General features: G+C 47.0%; 1 protein-coding gene across 15 annotated transcripts in view; it reads left to right on the top strand.

Moving 5' to 3' along the window:
* PTK2 (protein tyrosine kinase 2) overlaps positions 1 to 16,494 on the top strand; it is a 257,923-nt gene that overhangs the window by 28,484 nt on the left and 212,945 nt on the right. The window contains exon 2 of one of the 15 annotated variants that reach the window (XM_078441857.2): positions 1,681 to 1,767. The exons of 12 other annotated variants lie outside the window; for them this stretch is intronic. The gene's annotated coding sequence lies outside the window, so the exon portion shown is untranslated. Of the gene's footprint in view, positions 1 to 1,680; positions 1,768 to 5,492; positions 5,599 to 16,494 lie in introns of those variants that run through there. 2 more of the 15 variants (XM_078441845.2, XM_078441854.2) reach the window with 2 other exon arrangements.

Here is a 16,494-nt window from a genome sequence, read left to right as displayed (position 1 = left end):
CTGTTTGAAAATATGTAAATCCGGGAAAATTACCTTCTAACCAGTCTTCCTATAGTTGTTTCCCCCAATTCTGGACAAATGGTGAGGCCGCACGAGTAAGCCTGGCTTTGCACGGCGTAAACTTCACGATGTGCTGAGATGCGGGTCCCTTGATTTACCTGAGCGCCGTGGTCCCCTGGAGCCCCTGTAGGATGGATCGGGTTCTCGGTTCTCGCGTCGTTGTCGGGTGTTGTGTTAGGAGGCACAAACTTGGGTTGGAGGTGTTTTCCAATCGGAATTCTAGGAAAGCAAGGACAGGTTTTCAGAGGAGTGGAATTGCCGGTTGTGTGTATGGACGTTATGTTCAGGGTTAATGGGGTGTGGGGAGGCGGTTGATGGAAAGGCAGGCCGCCCAGAGAGCACAGACCCATTCTGCAAACCCCCATTCTGTGAATAAAGACAGCTCTTGTAGCATCAGGACAGCTGAGAACAATTGACATAGATTGAACCCTGAGGTTCTGTGGCCGTTTATCCAACAGAGCGTCCGTAGCATCAGGCAGTGCCGGTGGTGGGCTGTGGAGGGCAGCTGTCAGTCGGTGTGCAGCCTGGAGACGCGACCGAGGTTTGAAAAGCCGGCGTGTTGGGAGTAGACACGGGGAGGCGGGGTGGGGGGGCCGAGCCGAGGAGAGCCGGAGGCTGTGGAGGGAACCAGGTGCGGAGGCTTGGACCGGGGTAGGGAGACCGGGGGTGGTGAGAAGCAGTCGGGCCCCGGGTGGATCTTGAAGGTAGAACCGGCAGGATCTGCCGACAGATTGGATGAGGGGTGTGAGGAGCGAGGGAGGAGTTGAGTCGGCTCCAAGGCTCTGGGCCGCCACGGGCGGAACTCGGTTTAGAGGGGCAGAGGCGGACTGGCTCGTGGGCACTCTGGGTTTGCGGCCCGCAGGGATCCCGGGGGGGGCTGTCACGGGGGCAGTTGTGAGTGGGCATCCGAGCCGGGAGTGGCGCTCTGGTCGCGGAGCGGGTGAGCACAGGGAGGAGGGGGCGGCGGGAGGGCTGAGCCCAGGACCAGGGGGAGCCGTGGTGGGCTCCGAGCGGGTGTCAGGAAAACCGGAAGCGCTGGCGCCGTGGGAAGAGGGAAGAGAACGTTCCGGGACAGGATGTGATCAGCTCTGTGAAGTGTCAGGAAAGGTCCAGATGAGGGTTGGGGCTTGACCTTTGCGTTTGGTGACTTGGGGGCTCTCCGGCGGCGCCCAGAGCGGTTAGGGGGAGTGGTGAGACGGAATGCCTGCCAGGATGGTGGTTTGAAGCTGCAGAGAGTAGCGAGACGGATTGCGTGCGGGTGACTGAGGTCCAGGGTGCACGGTCACCCTCACGCTTACCCACCCGTCTGGGTGCCGAGCAGCCCAGCCCGGACACGTCCTCGAGGGACGTGGTGGTGTTCTCAGGTCAGGTGCAGAGCTGACAGCGGCTTTCTCCACGCTTGTGGCCGGTGGGCGTGGCGCCAGGTGTCAGGCCACGTGCGCCGCCCTCGCCGCCCTGCCTCTTGGGGGCGTGGGGACCGGCACTCGCAGTGTCCCAAGAGACTGTTCAAGGGGGAACAGAGTAGTGGTTTAAAAGTTCTAGGAAAACACTTGTCCTGCCTGAAATGCTTCCATTAGAGATTGTTTCCTTTCCTTAACTGGAAATTCCGCTTTGTCCAAGGGTGGCACGTGCATGTGTCCAGAGCAGTGTTGAAGGTGAACGCAGACCCCAGGGCCCTGCCCCGCCCTCCACGTCCGCCTCCCACAGGTGCGTGTAATCGTGCCTCGCTGCTGCTTCGGGTGTTTACACCCCCGATCCTCAGCCTCGTGTGTGCGGGGTCAGGCGCCATCGTGCGTCGGCTTTAGAAAACCTTACATTTTGGACTCCTTTCTTCCTTCCCCTCAGAGTTGTGTCACAATGTTTGTTTAGATCCACATTTTGGTTAATTGTTTTGACTTTGTTAATGTTGCTCACTACGGAGCCAGTTAATGTAACATGATTCCATTTCCTTTTTGTTCGGCTTTGGTTTTCCGTTTTCTTGAACTTAGAGTTGCCACTTTTTTTTTTCCTGTTTGCTTGACATTCTTAAGAGTTCTCACTCTGACAGCTTTATAAGGAAGCCAGAGCTCTTAATAACATTTTCCATGTACTCAAGCATATTACTTCTGTCTTCACCCCTAGGGACATCTGCTTCCTTCCGTGAGGGACAGGTCACTCTCTTGGCCTGCTAGAAATGGTACCAGGGTTGAGGACACAGGGCAGATCTGGCAGGAATGGATGCGACCAGGTAGAAAATGGTGATTCGGGGGCGCCTGGGTGGCTCAGTTGTTTAAGCGTCCAACTCTTTTTTTTTTTTTTCTTTAACATTTATTTATTTTTGAGAGACAGAGATGGAGTGCAGGTGGGGAGGGGCAGAGAGAGAGGGAGACACAGAATCTGATGCAGGCTCCGAGCTGTCAGCACAGAGCCCGACACAGGGCTCAGACCCACAAACCGTGAGATCGTGACCTGAGCCGAAGTCAGACGCTCAACCAGCTGAGCCACCCAGGTGCCCTAAGCTCTGATGCTTGATCTTAGCTCAGGTCATGATCTCACAGTTCGTGGGTTCAAGCCCTGCTGTCAGCTCAGAGCCTGCTCGGAATTGTCTCTCCCTCTCCCTCCTCTCCCTCCTCTCCCTCTCCGTCTCCGTCTCCCTGCCTCTACCACACTTGTGCTTTCTCTCCTTCTCTCAAAATAAATAAATAAACTTAAAGAAATTTAAAAAAATAAGAAAATGCTAATTGGGAAGACAGTGATGGGAAGCCGGGAGGGAGGGCACCATGTCTTCCTGAGGGAGCAGGGGTGAGAAGGGTTGGCAGTAGTTGGGGAAGGACATTCTTGGTGGAGAGAGTGGGAATAAGCAGAGCTGGATGAGATTTGTTAACTTAAAAAGCCTGTGTTGTGGCGCCTTGCTGGGTCAGTTGTATTATAGACTCTTCCTCGAAGAATTTTAAAGAGGTTTTCTTGGGAAATGGGACATTCAGATTGTTCAGCATCTGTCATGAATGTTTCATTTCTTATTTTTTTTTTAAAGATTATATTTTTTGAGTAGTTTCTACACCCAGTGTGGGGCTCAAACTCACAACCCCAAGATCAAGAGTCATGTGCTCCAGCGACCAAGCCAGCCAGGTGCTCCTGTCATAAATTTTCTTTTTTATTTAAAAAAAGGTTTTTTTAATTAAAAATTTTTTTAACATTTATTTATTTTTTGAGAGACAGAGACAGAGCATGAGCAGGGGAGGGGCAGAGAGAGAGGGAGACACAGAATCTGAAGCAGGCTCCAGGCACCGAGCTGTCAGCACAGAGCCTGATGCGGAGCTCAGACCCACAAACCATGAGATCATGACCCAAGCTGAAGTTGGACGCTTAACCGACTGAGCCACCCAGGTGCCCCTAAAAAAAAAAAAAAAAAATTTTTTTTTAACATTTATTTATTTTTGAGAGAGAGTGTGAGCAGGGGAAGGGCAGAGGGAGAGGGAGTCACAGAATCCGAAGTAGGCGGTAGGCTCTGAGCCGTCGGCACACAGCCCGATCAGGGGCTCGAACTCAAGGACTGTGAGATCATGACCTGAGCCGAAGTCATATGCTTAACCGACAGAGCCACCCATGTGCCCCTCCTGTCATAAGTTTTTAATGTCTTAAAACCTGAGTGTAGGATATAGCAGGACACTTGAATCCAAGAGATAGTCTCTTTTTTTTAGTGTTTATTTATTTTTGAGAGAGAGAGCATGCAAGCTGGCGAGGGGCTGAGAGAGAGGGAGACAGGATGTGAAGCAGCCTCCAGGCTCCGAGCTGTCAGCACAGAGCCTAATGTGGGGCTCAGACCCACAAACCACGAGATCATGACCTGAGCCAAAGTTGGATGCTTAACCAACTGAGCCACCCAAGGGCCCCCAAGAGATAACCTTAAACTGTTGATTTCATGAAATGGTTCATGGAAAATTGTTTATTGAATATCTGTCACAAAGGCAGCCAGCCACTGGTCATGCAGGACTGAATACTATGCGAGCAGGATGAGTGACCACAGGACATTGAAGGGGTGGCCGCTGTGTGTCTAGCTGGACTGGTGGGAGGGTTGGGAGGTATCCTTGAGACGTGCCAGCACAGCCCTCACTGTTTGGCGTAGTTCTGGAAGCCTGTGGGGAAATGAGCCATCGGCAGTGAGATAGTGCAGGACCAAGAGTGATTGGATTGGCTTCGTTTGAAAAGAAGCGTCGCTCAGTTTGCAATGCTGAGGCAGAATTGTAAGGAAGAAAGTCCGTAAATACCTTTCATGACTGTCATCTCCAGGGCACCTTTTATGTAAATGTGCTACCACACCTTTTCTGTCGATGCCTGGCCGGCTCATGGATGGTCAGGACCCTGCGTGTGCAGTGGGTCTGCCGTGTCTCAAGTTCAGCCTTTTACCCAGAGCTTTGTGAAGTGCATCCTTCATCTTGCCAGTCTGGGTACGTTTCTGATTCAGGAATTATACGTCATAGTCGTGATATTTACCATTTATGTGTCAGTTATTGTGTGTTTGAATCGTATTTAGTTTTTTTTTAAATTTTTTTTAACATTTATTTATTTTTAAGAGATAGCATGAGCAGGGGAGGGGCAGAAAGAGAGGGAGACACAGAATCCGAAGCAGGTTCCAGGCTCCAAGCTATCAGTGCAGAGCCTGATGTGGGGCTCGAACTCACAAACCGTGAGATCATGACCTGAGCTGAAGTCGGGTGCTTTAACCGGCTGGGCCACCCAGGTGCCCCATGAATCCTATTCAGTTTTTTGTAGTAACTTGGCAAGGTAGTGATTTCTGTCCCGGTGTCCTAGAGCAGAGGCTGGAGCTAGCTTCTGAGGAGTCTGCCCCAGGCTCCACACGGTGGCGGCAGGCTCTCCCGGTCCCTTACAGTCCTGTGTGCGGGCCCTGGATGTAAGAGTGGGGAGTGCTGCCCCCTACTGAATGGCCTGCAGACTGTCCTCAGGAGCGGACTTCCTTTTTGTCGTGCGTCAACCACATATCCATGTGGGAATGCATTGGCGTTGTCTCTGCAGACCATGGCACGTGGTCCTCATTCGTCGGTGTTCCTGGCTCACACTGAGGAAACGATGTGCTTTCATTACACACTTGTGAAAATAGGGACACAGGCAACTTTTCCAGGGATTTGTACATCCTGAGTAAGGGACAGAGGGGATGTTTTTTTCTTTCTACCTGCCTTAGCATATCATAGACATTTGGAGGGGCACAGGTAGGGTATTGGGAGTGGGGATGGCAAGGAAGCAGTTTAGATTCTTGTCTACTAATGAATTCTAAGTGACTTAACAAAATAGACAAACTTTCCTGCATTTCTTCTTTGATAAACTGTCTACTAAAAAGGTAGGTGTTTTAGCAAAAAATTCACTTGAAAAAATGGCCAAAAGATTTGAGTAGACATTTCGTCCCTTTTCTGTAGGTCACAATAAGCACAGAAGATGCTCACCATTGTTAGTCATCAGGGACGCGCACACGACAGCCACAGCGAGGTAGCATTGCAGTCCCGCTAGAATGCCTCACATTTGCACGAAACAAGACAATAAAAGGTGACAGTGCCCGCTTGCAAGGATGTGGAATAGCTACAACTGTATCATGCTTTGCTGGTGGGAGAGCAGAGGGTTGTAACTATAACGCTTTGGAAAAGAGCTTGGCAGTTTCTTATAAAATTGAACGTCCGCTTCTCATACAACCCAGGAATTCTACCCCGAGGTCTTTACCCAAGAGAAATGAAAATTGGTGTCTACGCAAAGGCCTGTATATGAACGTGTGTAGCAGCTCTATTCATACTTGCTTAAAATGGAAAACAGCTCAGATGTCCATCAAGTGGTAAATGGTTGGGGTTCACCCACACAGTGGAATCCTGGTCAACAACAGAAAGGTGCTAAAGTACTGACATCTTCAAGACAAAGGGTGAGAATCTGCACAGCATCTATGACGTGAAGGCACAGAGCTCTATGCAACTGTGATTCCACCCTGATAACGTTTGGGGAAAGCCAAAACCATGAGACCGCATCAGATCACTGGCTGCTTTGGGCTGAGACAAGGGGAAGAGAGGATTGAGCACAAAAGGGCATGAGGGCACTTGGTAGGTGATGGAAATAGGCCATAGCTTCCCTTCCGGGGGCGGTTATACCCTGAATGTGTTAGTCAGAACCCATCTAACTGAATGTTTTACTGCATGTACATTTTTCCTCAGTAAGCCAAGCTTAAAGAAAAAATAGGTGACTTATGTATATACACACGTAGATCTTATACACACACACACACACACACACACACACACACAGGCGTACTCACCTATACACACACTTGAGCTCGCTTTTTCTTTCCAGTGGATTAAATTTTATTTTTCTGGATTAGGTATCCTAGAAGTTTAAGTAAAATAGATTTTAGCACAGACACTGTTTCTGAAAACGTATAATCTTGGAGTCTTTGATTGATTTTTATATTTTTTCATGACCTAAAGGGTTTATAACGTGGTTTTTGTGTAAGACGATTATATATTATAGATATAAATAAAAACATAAGAGACTTTTTAAAGTTTAATTATTTTAGGATTCCTTCCATAGCGTTCAAGCTCTTGTAGCTTTGGAGAAAAATAGTTTTACCAGCTTTAAAAATTAATAAAAGATGTTTTCTCTGATTCACGACAAACTTAATTATATAGTCTTCGGCTCTGTCTTTAGTCAGCTCTAATTGTAGGGTACAATTATATTTTAAACTGCTAGAAATAAGAATGTACACAGAAGATAATTCAGGGTGGCTTCACTAAACTTAAGGCTTCCTTGTGATTGTAAGTCAAGTCTCTTCACAGTTTGCAAGAGGATTGCTCATTATTCCTTACTATGTGGTGCTTTTTGATGTCCTGCAGAGCAGTTATTTAGCATTTTTTCCTAATAAACCCTTTTTAGGCAAGCCGCAACAGTGGGCAGGCAGGGGGATTAAAGTGGAAAACTGTGTGTATGTTTAATTGTCATTTAAAAATCAAAATTTGTTTGACTTCAGAGCATAAGAAGGCCATTAATTCAAATGATGAGGTCTTCATATGATTTTACGATCAGAGGGTGGGTATTGGAGTGTTTGCTAATAATAGAATCAGTGGTTGTAAGAGTTGTGATAGGACCTTCCTGAGCTGCTTTTTTGTTTCTTTATTGCGTGTGCCGTCTGTGTTCTTGAGGCTCGCTGTGCTGTCTGGTGACGTAAGTGTGCCCGGTGACATCGGTGTGCCCAGACGTGTTCGTTGCAGCCTCTGCATGGTGCCCTTTAGACGGTGATTGCACAGCAAATACGTAGCCTCCTTGACAGTCGCATTTGGGAACAGGGGAGAGAGAATCGTTCTCCCTCACGTGTTTTATTGTCTGACTCCGTCCCCGGGTTTTGCTGCGGGAATCTCTGCGCTAACAACCCTCGTTTTGAAGGGTTGGACCTGTGCTGGGACACTTCTTACGGCTGGTGACATTTCCAGCTGCTGCCAGCCAGGTGGCAGCCCTGGTGCAGGTGTCACGGCGTAGCCGCAGGGACGTGGGATGGCACTTCGTGCCGTGTCGGTTCCAGCGCGAACGGTCTGCCGCCGCCATACCACGCACGGTGTCCGCGCCACACAGAATGCCTCCTGGTAGGTTACAGCGTGACTCACTGGTCGTGTGAAAAGTGGTACGTGCAGAAGAGAACCAAAATAGGTGTGGAGCGTGGAGGTTTAAGAATACTCAGCCACGCTCGTTTTCTTGTGTGTTCCGAAAGGGCACTTAATCCAGAAGGGTCTTCGTGAGCGAAATGTGCTGAAAGACGTGAAAGTCCATTTCAGCTTCTCTAGATGACGGGGGAGCGTCCCTGTGAGCGCCTGTCCTTCCCCGTGTGCCGTGGCACCACTTCCGCCTTCGTGCTCAGCGTCGGGCTGTGTGGGTGGCTGCCTCTGGAGGCCCTCCCACCACCACCTTTTCTGTTTTGCTGTTCCTTGGCTTTTTGTTCCCTTAAACCTTGTTTTCTTTTAGGGAGAAGTCGTGAGAAGTGGTGTAGTCCGCTTTCAAATACGCTTCACCTAGATCCACCAGTGCCCCCCTCCCTCCTTCCTCCTCTCTGTCTCTGGATAGGTACAGACGCGCACACGCACACACACACACACACACACACACATTTAGTTTTTACTGAACCCTTTGAGAGTAAGTTGCAGACATAATGCCCTTTCACCCTTACATACTTGAGTATTTACTAAGAACAAGGACTTTTTACATAACCACAGTATAATCAGTATAACATTTAATGTTGCCATTTTATCTCCTGTACAATCCATGTTCACGGTTTTCCAGTTGCTCTGTCGTTTCTAGCAGTTTTCACCCCGACACAGGATCCAGTCTAGAATTACAGGTATGATTTGTTTATTTAAAAACTTTTTTAAGTTTATTTATTTTGAGAGAGAGAATGTGCAGGAAGGGCAGAGAGAGTGAGAGAGAGACAGAGAATCCCGAGCAGGCTCTGCACCATCAATGCAGAGCCTGATGCAGGGCTGGATCTCACAAATTGTGAGATCGTGACCTGGGCGGAAATCAAGACTTGGATGCTCAACCGAGCAAGCCACCCAGGCGTCCACGTGTCTTAGTTACTGATGTCTTTGTAGTCCTTTTAGTCTGGATATGGTTTCATGACATTGACAGTTTTAAAGAACGTAAACTAATTGTTTCGTAGGGTTCCTTTTGAGTTCCTTTGATGTCTTCTCATATTAAATTCAGATTATGCATTTTGGGGGTCAGACTGTTGTGGAAAGTGATGTTGTCCCTTTCTCAGGGCCATATCCTCTCTCATAGCCATCGTGTCCATCTCAGAATGGCACATGGTGCCAGTTCGTTCTGTTATTGGTGACGTTAACGCCCAGGAATTTGTTAGGCCTGATGAGTCTTGGACGGTGCTCCTGACCTGCTGAGTCAGAAACTTAGGGTCTGAGGCTGTGTTTTCAACAAACCCTGAAAATGATTTTGATGTATTCTGAAACTTGAGAATTACCGATCTTAGGCGATCGGGTGAGGATTGCATCTGCCTACTGTCTCTACTCTAAAATGAGCATTTATCCTCTGTGGTTAATGAGTAATCTGTAGGGACATATTTGAGGCTGTGGGACCTTTCGAACTTTCAAACCGATAGTTCGGTCACCCACTGGTGGTTCTTGCTTGAAACAGTTCTTGCGAGCTGGTTGTGCAGCCGTGGTTCTCTCACGCCGCTGCCCCTTCTTGTTTATCAGCTGGTGTCCAGCTGTCAGGACGAGTTTCCTCTCCTCTGTTCGCTCACTCACTCATGTCATCCGTCAGAACTTCACGGATGCTCGTTTGACTCAGTGGCTTATAATCCTTGACTCATTATTCATTTCAATGCTAGACTTCTCCCTGGTTTGGCCTTCTCCAGGATCATCTCCTGTATTTTTTTGACACGTCCCTATTAATTTTTGAGCTTTTTCTTCCGTTTGGTACAGTGGCGTTTCTTGTAGTTTCTCTGTCGCGTCATGGAATCAGCCGTTTCTCCAAGTATCCCTGGTTCCTTTTAGTGGGAAATGGGATTTAGAGGTGAAGGTTTACGTGACAGGCATGTTCACGTGCTACCAGGTGGTACTGCTTCCCAGCGCTGTCTGTGTATGCACGCACGCATGCACACCTGTGCTCAGGGTGCAGAAGGCTTGCTTGTTTTATTCTGATGAGTTGATGAGGTCTCTGATCACTTTTATTGGCTTCCAGTGCGTTCATTGCTTGCTTTCTTGCTTCTCCCCTCCCCTCCCCTCCCCTCCCCTCTCCATTCCTCCCCTCCCCTCCCCTCTCCATTCCTCCCCTCCCCTCCCCTCCCCTCCCCTCCCCTCCCCTCCCCTCCCCTCCCCTCCCCTCCCCTCTCCTCCCCTCCCCCCCTTCTCTTTTCTATTAAGTTTGGGCCTCTGTGTGTGTTGGGGGGGGGTCTCACATGTACCTTTATATTTTGGTGGTCAGTCAAAGGTTGGGGTAGAATTTATTCTCAGATTTGGGGTTTTATCTTGGGGTTCCCTTGCTTCCAGCATCCGTCCTCTAAATTTCCATTGGTCCACCAGCCCCCATTTCTTCTGAGACCTCATGCCAGGAAGACTTTTCTTTCTGCCACCAGAGCTCGCCCTGGGTTGGGAGACACATTTAGTCAGAGGAGCAGCAGGCTGGCTCTGGTGCGTGCCTCTGGGCCTCCTGGGTTCTCCTGCGTGTGCCTGCCTAGTCCCACTGTCTGCCGGGGCTTTGGGCAGTGTTTATTTATATTCACATTTGGAGCTCAGCATTTTGCAGCCTTCCCGTTTCCAAAATTTCCCCCTTAGATTTACAGCCACCGTCCTGCTACATTGTGATGGTACAGTAAGGCTGCGGTCCTGTCCTGCCAGAGCTGGGGCTCACGGGCTTACCAGGCAGGAAAGTCGCAAACACTCAGTTTGGACCGGAGGCAGGCGCAGTTTTGAGAGTAATTTCTTCTCCTGTTGTTGCCTGCGTGGTCATCTTCTGGTCCCTTCAGAGAGTTGTTCTGGATGAATTTGTCTGTTTTTTATAACTGTCTGCGCCCCATCATCTTCACGTAACCGTATGGGAGGCCCATGCTCCCTTTCGTCTTTTATTTTTTCCCTCTGAAATCTAGATTAATCTTTATTTTTGTATACAACATTTCATTATGATAATTTTCAAACAAACGACAAAGTTGCAAGAATTTATAGCTAACACCCGTCTGCTCATAGACCCCCTAGATTCTACCTGTAATGTGTTGCTGTTCTTGCTTTATCACATAAGTCACCAATTATCCATCCCTCTATATAGTAACCCGTTTTATTTTCTAGGGTGCATTTCCGAGTGAACTGCAGATACCAACTGCAGATACTTCACCCTGTGTATTTCAGCATGCGTATTGTTTACTAGAGTTCATTTTTCATTTAGGGGATTTTTCTTTTAGTGTAAAATTGATATGCCAGCGGCATATAACTCAGGTGCACATTCACCGAGTTGTCACAAATGCACCTTTGCATGAAATGTCATCTTGGCAACCCCACCACTTATCAAAATCTAGACCACTGTAATTTTCCCCTAAGGTTCCTTCACACCCATCTGTGCTCACATTCCTGCCCTAGTCCCTGCTGCCGTCCTCACCCCGACCCCTGACAACTGCTGTTTTATTTTCCTACTTCAGATCGGTCTTGCCTGTCCTGGGATTTCCTGTCAACAGAATCATATTGTATGCATGGTTGTGTAAGGCTTTTTTTTTTTTTTTTTTAGCACATTATTGTTGAGATTCACCCATGTTATGCATGTCTCTAATCTGTTCCTTGTAATTGCTGAGTTGTATTTCATTGTATGAGGCTATCACGTCTTGATTATCTGTTCTTTTCTTGATAAGCATCTTTAATTTTGAAAGAAACTTTTGCTGGGTGTGTAGATTTTTAGGTTGACAGTTGTTTCTTTCAGCAGGCTAAACATGCGTTTCCATATCTTCTGGTCTTTGTGCAGGTTTCTGAAACTCGTTTTCTATAACTTTCCACCTCTGATTCTCTGCCTTGCAAATTTCAGCCGCTCCGCTTCCCCAGACTGGAAATTTCCTCTCCTCAGCCGAGGTTGCGGTCCTCTACTTGGATTCCCTTCCCGCGCTGTGGGCCGTGGTTGCTCCCAGCTGGACAGAGCGGGGTGCTGAGGCTCGCGGGCCTGCACCGCACATTGTCTCAAGATCTGAAGAAAGTGTTTTCACGGATTTTGTCCACTCTTCTGTTTGTTTACCATGGAGGGCTGTTTTCCGTTCTAGTTCCTCCCTCATGGCTGAAGTGGATGTCTCGAAGTCCATGCAGTTCATATACTGTATTTCTCGGTTTTCCGGAAAATGAAATGGCAGAAATTGACTTGTTTCGATACTAGTTTAGCCACTGATTTTACTATCAGGAAAATCGCAAGTAATTTCCATTTGACAGAGGGAAATCTATATTTCGGCAAAGCTTTCATTTTAGTTATTTTGTTATTAAACTGGCCTAAGATAAGTGGTGCATTCGGCTGCATTATAGTTACCGGAAAGTAGCATTGCTTGCCTAGGCTACCAGGTGCTGGGCTGTTGGTCACCAACAAAACGCTCAGTCCCACCTCCAGGCAGAGGCTTATTTGTTCCAGGGCCTTACCCGCCCCCACCCTGCTGGTGCTGCCTTAGCGGATGTGAGCGGGAAGCCTAGCCAGGCCCGGTTATGCGTGAACGTGAATAGGAGGAAATGTGGGAGGATTTGTTCATTCATTCAGCACATAGTTGAGTTCCTGCAGTGACCCAGGCTCTGTACTGTTCATTTTTTCCTCTGTGATCTTTTCAAACGATTGGACAGAGATTTGGAATTGTTTCTGGCTCTTCTAGTTTTTGACATAAATTTTAGTAACTAAATCTGTCCCTTTCAAAATACCTTTGTTAACTTGTGAATTTGAGATTATCATCTATAGCTAATGCTAGGACAGTACAAGCATTGCTCAAAATAAATGAGTGTGTACGTACTGCATAGTTTTTATCTACTGGTGATGGCTGCTTTGAAATAAAAAGCCCAGGAGAATAATGGTGTTTGGGTACGTGTATGACATTTGTTCATAACCTTGGTACGACCTAGGTTAGGACATACTCTAGAGTGAGGGGCTGCCTGGGATTTCTGGGCCCTATGGCTAGATTGGTACTTAAAACTTAATGGGGGAGGGGTGCCTGGGTGGCTCAGTCGGTTAAGCGTCCGACTTCAGCTCAGGTCACGATCTCGCGGTCCGCGAGTTCGAGCCCCGCGTAGGGCTCTGGGCTGATGGCTCAGAGCCTGGAGCCTGCTTCCGATTCTGTGTCTCCCTCTCTCTCTGCCCTCCCCCGTTCATGCTCTGTCTCTCTCTGTCTCAAAAATAAATAAACGTTAAAAAAAAAAAATTAAAAAAAAAAAAAAACTTAACGGGGGAGGATTCGGGCACCCTCTTCTTGACCTGCGGTGTTGGCGGAGGCTACCTGTTGCATTTATGTGGAAACTCTTGATCCTGAGTTTGCCGTCTTTGGTGGACTGAGGGCAGATGAGACTTGATCAGGCCTCGAGTTGAACTTTACATATGTCAGCAGCAGTTAGGTATTCGGGCAAACCTTAATCACACTTGTGTGCTTCCTTTTGCCGTGAATTCTGTTACAAGTTTCTTGAAAATTTTGAATTAGTGAATATATAAGATGTTTTAATAAAAATTCATTGGCATTTTTGAATTTGACTTTTAATCTGTAGTGTAAATCTTTAGATTTGAAGATTAGGATATACTTTTATTTATTAGGCAGTAAAGATCATTTTCTGTTAGTGTGTACATCTGGAAGATTGTTCAGACAGTTGAAGAAAATGTATCCTCCTTTCTAGGTTTGCCCTTAACCCCCCCCCCCCCCCCCCCCGCCTTTTTCTCCACCTTACTTTTATTCAGGTAGTTATTCAGGGAAGACAATGTGTTCCTTTTTATGGAAAAAAAAAAAAAAAAAAGGACTTATTTCCCGAGTGGGTTTTGTCAAGAAGAGGGTGAAAAGCACGGTCAGATTTTTGCATGGCGTCAACACAGCAATCACGATGGCTCTTTTCCTCTTGGGACGTCCTGCCGCTGCTGCCAGGAGGTCACCCAGATGGCAGGGCAGAGCTGTTTCCTGGCTGCAGTTTGTGGACTTGGTGACCAGTGGCCTCTGTTTGCAATGTGTGTATGGGGAGATTGCGATAGATGTGCACGGGGCGGGGGGGCGGGGGGGGAGAGTGCGTTGTCTTCTTCGGTAACTAGCCAGATGAGGTTGAGGTCAGCCAGGTTTAAGGATAGAAGAATGAGATTGCACAGAGTATAGTTTGCAGCCGCGGGAGACATTTCTGTCAACTGCTGCATGGAAAGGTTATGTTGTACTAAGTGTGGATTGTACCTTCGAGGTCACATGCAAACAGCTGTCTCAGTGTTCTTCATAGGTTTTGGGACTAGGAATGTGTAGTTACGTTTTACAGTTATTTTTGTGTTCTCTTACTCTTGTTAGATTAATTCACATTTCTGTTATTTACTTAAAGATAGTATTTGATTTCCATAAAAGCTTGGGAAATATGTATTGGGAAATTCCTGTACTCAAAGGTGGTTCCTGTACTCAAAGGTGGTTCACGATGCCAAGGAAAGGAGTGTGCGTTAAGCCCCCTGTAAACATAGTCAGATTTCGTATGTACTGGGAGTAAAAAACAGAAATAATTTAAATGCACTTTATGTAGAAAAATTCATTCATAGCTTTATTTTTAGCAAAATGAGGTGTGGAAATACTTAAAACCATAGCGAAACTAAATGACAGTTTCTGCAGGAAGTAAATACAAAAGTGTGCAATAATGATTATAAGAAGGAGATTTAAATACTTCTAAAATATTTTTGCAGTTCCTTGGCTTTTCTTCTCCCTTCCAGTCGCTTAATGGGAAATAAAATAGATTTTTTTAAATGTACAAGTTAGGTGTATATATGTTTGTAAGTAACTCCTGTATCCTAGGAGATCCGCGTTCCTCTGTGTTATAATTAGGTCTTCTGGATCCCCCAGGGTCAGAATTTGAATGTGTTCCGTTGTTGCTGTTAATTATCTTTCCATCTGTTTCTGATGTTTAGTTTTCCTGTCTTTAATGAACAATCTCATTTTTTGTAAGATGCCTGGAAAGAGTGCATCCCAGAAGAGTAGTAGTCTGTATTATAATGGCTTTATTTAATTAACTGAAAGTTTTTTTTCCTAAAAGATTATCTTTCTAGGAAGTTAAAAAAAAAATGCTCTCCAGAATACCGTCTATAGTGGAGTAAAGGCTGCAGGTACAGGTGATGTTTTAGATTTCAACTTTTTGTGGGACTTAAGTTGAAAATGTTATGTATAATGTTTTGACATAATTTTGTCTACTTAAAAATTTTTTTTATTAAAAAAATTATTTTTAATGTTTATTTTTGAGAGAGAGAGAGAGCATGAGCGGGGGAGAGGCAGAGAGAGAGGGGGAGACACAGAATTCAAAGCAGACTCCAGGCTCTGAGCTGTCAGCACAGAGCCCGATGTGGGGCTCGAACCCACGAACCACAAGATCATGACCCGAGCCGAAGTCGGGCAGGACCAGCTGAGCCACACAGGTGTGTGGTAGTGTACTCCTTTTAAAATGTAGACCACTAAAGGGCGTGGACTGTGGGACTGACCTGTTTTTTTGTTTTGTTTTGTTTTTTTATGTTTATTTATTTTAGTGGGGGGAGGGATAGAGAGAGAGAGGGAGAGAATCCCAAGCAGGCTCCGCTTGGTTAGGGCAGAGCCTCACATGGGGCTGGAACCGTGGGATCATGACCTGAGCCCAAATCAAGAGTTGGATGCTTAACTGACTGAGCCCCCCGGGTGCTCCAAAGGACGGATAAACTTTGAGATGCTCATTTACATTTGCTCTTGGAGGTGTGCAGAGACTAAGCAGCTTCAGTTTGGGGATTAGGTACAGACAGGCTTTGAGGCGAATCAAGCTTTGATGTGTTCCTCAGGTCAGTTGAGGTCCCTGGAATGTGACAACAGGCAGGGGTCCCCACAGTTGGCATTGCAGCCGAAATGGGTGCCAACCAATTGCCCCTTTGTCTTGTTGGGGCGTCTTTCACAGTGGGGCTCCCTCTGCACTCCCCAGGCTTACCTTTTAGCCATTTGTAGACTTTGTGACTGCTCTGTGCACTTATCTGTAAATGTTAATTTATCTGTACGAGTCTTCTGTTGATCTCTTCAGGGGATTTGGATTCGTAAAAATTAGAATGTCCATTGCTTCTCCTCCCTGTTTGCCTGCAGTTGATTGTACAAAAAGACGCGTTTAACGTTTAGGGGCACCTGGGTGGGGTGGCTCAGTCGGTTAAGCGTCCGACTCTTGGTTTCTGATCAGGTCATGATCTTATGGTTCACGGGATCAAGCCCTGCATCGGCCCCGTACTGGCCGCGCAGAGCCTGCTTGGGATTCTCTGTCTCTCTGCCCCTCCCCGCTATGTGCGTGCACGTGCACACACTCTCTCTAAATAAATAGACTTAAAAAAAAAAAAAGACTTGAATTCAAAAAGGTTTTGGCCTCCTCTTGAAGGAGAAGGACACACTGAGAATTAAGATTACATTGATGGTCAGCGTGTTGAAAACAACATAATTCCCCTTTTTTGGTTTCAAATCATAGAGTGAATCTGAGATAGGGCTTCAGAAGCCAGTTGAGGACTGGATCTTGGCTTTGACTCCCTGGCTGTCAGCCCTGACTCCAGTATGAGATAACCCTGTTTATAAGCAGGTGAGGTGACTTTCTTCTGGGAGGACTTATCCAGTCAGTGGAGCCTGCAGCCAGAGAGTCACAGATGCATTTGAACCTGCGTGTTATTAACGCTAAGAATCCACTAGGATAAATTTTGATGAGACATGTATGCTGTACCTTTGGCGAACTGTAATATTGATTCTGGGTCCCT

This window comes from Panthera onca, chromosome F2 (assembly GCF_046562875.1).
Source record: "Panthera onca isolate mPanOnc1 chromosome F2, mPanOnc1 haplotype 2, whole genome shotgun sequence".
Lineage (NCBI taxonomy): Eukaryota > Metazoa > Chordata > Mammalia > Carnivora > Felidae > Panthera > Panthera onca.
The sequence above is the reverse complement of the archived record's forward strand: the minus strand, read 5'-3'. Positions and strand labels throughout refer to the sequence as shown.